The sequence below is a fragment of the Octopus bimaculoides genome, chromosome 3 (genome assembly GCF_001194135.2).
Source record: "Octopus bimaculoides isolate UCB-OBI-ISO-001 chromosome 3, ASM119413v2, whole genome shotgun sequence".
NCBI lineage: Eukaryota > Metazoa > Mollusca > Cephalopoda > Octopoda > Octopodidae > Octopus > Octopus bimaculoides.
This window is the reverse complement of record NC_068983.1, coordinates 78,739,694-78,745,584: the sequence shown is the minus strand read 5'-3', so window position 1 is coordinate 78,745,584 and position 5,891 is coordinate 78,739,694. Positions and strand designations below refer to the sequence as shown.

General features: G+C 36.9%; 1 long non-coding RNA gene across 1 annotated transcript in view; it reads left to right on the top strand.

Moving 5' to 3' along the window:
- Window positions 1-3,693: 3,693 nt before the first annotated feature.
- The window catches only part of LOC128247302 (uncharacterized), a 138,271-nt gene continuing 136,073 nt past the window's right edge, over window positions 3,694-5,891 (top strand). Inside the window, exon 1 of the long non-coding RNA XR_008263675.1 lies at window positions 3,694-3,715. This is a non-coding gene — a long non-coding RNA (uncharacterized LOC128247302). The remainder of the gene's footprint in view (window positions 3,716-5,891) is intronic.

The window sequence follows — 5,891 nt, the reverse complement described above, 5'->3', positions numbered from 1 at the left end:
ATAAACAAAGTTCTTTCTCCATCTAAAATATACTCTCCTTCATTTTCTACAATGTTCTTCTATCTATCTGATAGACTTTCAAGGCCCTTCTTCCAAAATTCACTTGTCTGTGATGAAAAATACTCCTCCAGTACTGTTCTGACTTCGTCTATAGAATTCATATTCTTTCCGTCCAGAAGATTTTGAAAACTGCAGAATAAATGATAATCAAATGGGGCAATATCCAGCAAATATGGTGGATGGGGCATCATTTCCCATTCAAACTGTTCCAGCCTTTGGAATGTCATCCTCGCTGTATGCGGTCGAGCATTATCCTGATGGAAGAACACCTTTCATCTTGAAACCAAAGATGGTCGTTTTTCTTCGAGATCTGTTCACAAAATGAAATTATGTGAAGTTAGCAGTAAATTTATTCTTTATGGCTGATACTGGTATCACACAACTGGCACCTGTGCTGGTGGCATGTAATAGCACCCATTACACTCTCAGAGTGGCATCCAGTCATAGAAACCATGCCAAATCAGACTGAAATCTGGTGCAGCCTTCCAGCTTACCAGCCCTGGTCAAACCATCCAACTCATGCCAGCAAGAACAACGGATGCTAAACGATGATGATGAGGATGATGATTATGATGTCCTTAAACCAATCTTTGACAAGACTGCTATTTGCATATGTTTGCAGATTTGTAGTCATCCTAATTCTATTACTTATATTTGTTAATATTTTGTTTCCCTTTACTACAAGTCCTATCTCTGTCCTTGCAGGGTTTATAATCACATTGGTAGGTTTGTTTGCAATGTTGGCTTTGTGATCCTTTAAAGTTCCCTTTTAACTAAACATTTTATCCTATCATTAATTTTATTACATTTTGCAACTAGCCTAACATCATCTTTGATATCATTATATTTATAAGTGTTCAACTTCAAAAGTGAAAAGTTTAGTTCTATTTGAAGCCAGCCTCCAAGATACAGCAGCCAACATTAAATTCTGTAAATATTCTAATAATAGGACTTTTAAAGACTCTGTAAATAAGTTCATTTTATTTTGGATAAAACTAATAACTAATATGTAAATAGCAATGACAAATATGTTAATGATTGTATCTTTAGTAAGAATAAGTGTTTGCCTTTATATATTAAGATAACTTTATTATCAAGCTGGTGTTTGAAATATATATCAATATGAAAATCTCATGGAAGGTTTTAATTCTGATCACTTTAAAAATAGGAAGCTTGTACCATAGTACCAGTGAGTGGCTTCAGGTGGATTGACATCAAAAGGATAAGCACCATGTCGTTTAGTCAGCTTCTACATGTTTGCTTTTATTCATAAATAGTTCATAAATTTCTGTAAGGCATTAGTGCTTCACAGTCTCACTTTCTTCCTTTAATATTTTATCATCATCGTTTAACGTCCACTTTCCATGCTGGCATGGGTTGGCCGGTTTGACTGGGGACTGGTGAGCCAGATGGCTGCACCAGGCTCCAATCTGATCTGGCAGAGTTTCTACAGCTGGATTCCCTTCCAGACGCCAACCACTCCAAGTGTAGTGGGTGCTTTTATGCACCAGCAACATGAGGGCCAGTCAGGTGGTACTGGCAATGGCTATGCTCAAATGGTGTTTTTACATGTCACCTGCACAGGAGCCAGTCCAGCGGCACTGGCAATACCCTCGCTCAAATATTGTTTTCCACGTACCACGGGCACAAGTGCCAGTAAGGTGATGCTGGTAACAAACATGCTCGAATGGTGCTTTTTACATGCCACCAGCATGGGGGCCAGTCAGCGGCCCTGGCAGCGATCACACTCGAATGGTGCTCTTAGCACTCCACTAGCAGAGATGCCAGTCATGCGAATTTGATTTCGATTTCACTTGCCTCAACAGGTCTTCACAAGAAGAGTTTAGTGTCCAATGAAAGAAAGGTATGCCTAAGTGGGTTGGTTAGACCACTGGCATAGACCACAGGCTATGGTCTCACTTGACTTGCCGGGTCTTCTCAAGCACATCGTATTTCCAAAGGTCTCGGTCACTAGTCATTGCCTCGGTGAGGCCTAATGTTCGAAGGTCATGCTTCACCACCTCATCCCAGGTCTTCCTGGATCTACCTCTTCCACAGTTTCCCTCAACCGCTAGGGTGTGACACCTTTTTCACACAGCTATCCTCATCTATTCATACCACATGACCATACCAGCACAGTCGTCTCTCTTGCACACCACATCTGGTGAGAAATATGTATAAAATTCTATGTAAGAAACACTAGGTTTAATGTAACCTAGTGTAGTACTATCATTAACATTGAGAAAGCTGAATGGGTTTACAAAGTGGTATCTTTCCATATATTTTGATTACATAAGACAGGATAACTTTAAAATCTGATCAAGTCATTTAAACTTAAGTCTTCCTAAATTTAGCTTAACTGCAGGTACTTCTCACTTCTGAAGAATTACTTTCTATATTTTCTTCACTATTTAGCATCTATCCACAATATATACACATAGAAGGAATGACCTGCACTGAAATCAATCATCTTCATTCCCAGTAGCTTCACTGTGTTCACAGTTTAGACAAATGGATGACAAAATGGTAGCAACGAAATGATATTTTGTTGGGTCACTTTCTGCACAGAAATCAGTGCTTAGTGAGATTATCTTGGATTTTTATTCTTCAATCGTTGTTGAAAATGCACCAGTGAACTACTGGAGTTTATTTAATCAAGTCATGTCTTCTATTGCCTATAATGCCATGACCTATGAGCTCAGGCCCGGATGTTTGGTTAAGAAGTCCATTTATAGCAATATGACTTTTGAGATTTAATACCATTGTGCTGTACCTTAAGTAAATATCTTCTACCAAGTTTTGTGAGTGAAATTTAGTAAAAGCAATTGAGTTTCTTTAGTAGTAAGTGTAACTTATCGCCCAGTTTAACACCATTACATGGTGTTTGGGTGCATTTAGTAGAGTCCACTCTTATCAAAATTTGGGTTGGACCACCTCACTGATCTGAGACCCCCCCCCACCACCACCACTTACACCCATGATTTTGAAGACTAGGGAAAAAGCTATAAGTCTATCTATCTATCTATCTATCTATCTACATACATGAATGTATACATACATACATACATACATACATACATACATACACATACATACGTCATTATGGAGGGTAAAAGCCTTGTGATTAGTGTGTGACCCTCAGCATACAGTGCAAACGAGGTTTGTCAATGCCATGATGAGTATTAGAGATTCTCCTGTACTTTATGCTTGATTATATGTTTATTTAATATATTAACAATTTCTTTCCAGGAGGTTTTACACCTCTGTTTATATGAAAGATATACAACCAATGAACGTGGTTTTTATTCAGTCACAGTTATTCTCTCTACTGAAGAAAATGATAGCGTCAAATTGTTATGATACTCTGAAATCGTTGATTAAATTATTATTTTTACTTTATTCTAGATTGTCATAAAAACCTTTTATTGACTTTGATCTCCATTTTGCTTTTCATTTAGTGTGTTCTGGTCTCCATTCATTTAAACATCGTATCTATTTCAGATGTCATGGTTTTGCTAAAATTTGTTTCCATAGAGCACTCACTATTTTATTTCTTCTATAGAGCATTATGAGACAGAATTTTGATATAAATTTATTATAAAAAATATTTATAATGTTTGTCTTTTTCTCTAGAGAAAGTCAGTACAAAGAAAGTGTAAGTACCATTTTCCATACTGTGTCTATAAATTCTAACCTAGCACCTGTCTATAAATTCTAACCTAGCATATATCATTCATTATCTATTCTGTTCAAACTATAAATAGGCACCCTACTATTTCATGGCTGAGAGGTAAATTTAGTGCAAGTGTTATTATAGAGGGAGATGCTGTGAAATGATATTGGCTTGTACTTATAATAAAGGTTATGTGCACATGATAAGAATGGCTGATGAAATCTCTATGAAGTATAAAATTGATTTACAGATCTATAGGAATTAATTTCTCATTAAGGTTAGTATAATCATCTAATAATGTGTACTATTTGGATACCAAACTGTTTCTGGTCGCATTGTTCTGCCTACGCCTCCTCTTCCTTCTTCTTTTCTTGTTGCTGTTGTTACTGCTTTCTTCCTCCCCTTCCTCCTTCATCATTGTCTTCAGATTGATAAACTTGCGTAAGTGAAAGCCGACAAAGCCTCTACAATAGCAGCTAAATCTGTTGCAAATCACACCCTGTTGTGTTCATGGAAGAAGGAAAGATTGGATAATGTAGTCCTAGATATATTTTATCTGCAAGAAAGATAGAATAGTGATGCCTAAGATCAGAACTGATTTTTGTCTTAAACCGCATCGTCAATGTCATCATCATCATCAGTTTAATGTCTATTTTTCCTTGATTGCATGGGTCAGATGGATATTGTTGAGGCCAGATGTTTGTTCTTTCATCGATCCTCATCTATTTCCCTGAAATATCCATATCCTTGGCTAGACATGTTTCCACTGAAGACTAAAATCGAATGATACCACTTGTATGGCAGTGACACTTGCTTACAATTAGCATGTAATGTCAAGACAAGGAGACACACAAACATTGATACATCCATGTACGTGTATGCACGCACACACACACACACACACACACACACACACACACACACCACACAACTAGCTTATTTTAGTTTCTTATTTCTTTATTGCTCACAAAGGGCTAAACATAGAGGGGACAAACAAGGACAGACAAAGGGATTAAGACAATTACATCGACCCCAGTGAGTAACTGGCTCTTAATTTATCGATCCTGAAAGGATGAAAGGCAAAGTCGACCTCGGTGGAATTTGAACTCAGGACGTAACGGCAGACGAAATACTGCTTAGCATTTCGCCCGGCGCACTAACATTTCTGCCAGCTCGCTGTCTTTATTTTAGTTTTTGTCTATCAATTTCACTGGCAAGGCCTTAGATAACCCAGGGTTTTAATAGGCTGTCCAAGGCAACTGAACCTGAATCCATATAGTTAGGAAGAGAACTTCTGAACCACTGAGCCTTGGATGTGCTAGTTTCTGCTGTGCCAGTTTCCATAATTGCTTCTTACTTAAGTAGAGTGTTAAATATAAAATAAATGGTCACAAACTGTCTGATGATGTGTATCAGAGTTCAAATTATGTTAAAAGTAAAAATCACTTTAATCCTTCTGGGATTGATTAAATCAGTACCAGTAATATATACTTGTAAAGGATTCAGGAGTGGCTGTGTGGTAAATAGCTTGCTTACCAGCCATATGGTTCCGGGTGAAGTCCCACTGCAAGTGGGCAACTGTCTTCTACTATAACCTCGGACCAACCAAAGCCTTGTGAGTGGATATATATATATATATATATATATATATAAATCAGTAAATAGTGGGGTTGTGTCTATCAATGTAAAGACAGAATCTCTACACAAGAAAGAATCAACAAGGAGAATCTTTTTACAGAGAAATTCCAACCACTTCTTAACACACAAACCCCTCGGTGACCATATTTCTCTAAGAACAGACCTAAACTTCCTGTTGACAAAGAGTGCAGAACTCCAAGTAAAGAGTATAAAACCCACAGAATTGTCTTCCCTTACACACACTTCCTGTTTTGACACCACACTTCCTGCTTAACACAAACTTTCAGCCCCCTTTCTTTTTTAAAAATAACAAAACTCTCAATTTCATGCATCCTAATTTTTCCAACTATTATCTACATGGATTACCATTGAACTTTAAAAGATCAAAGACAATATAATGTATTGGTATATTTATTTTTTTATATATTATTTTTTTTATATATTATTTTTTTACTTTTTTGTAAAAAAACATTTTTATTCTCCCTCTTCTTGAAAATGTGCCATGCAATGAAAGCCGGTT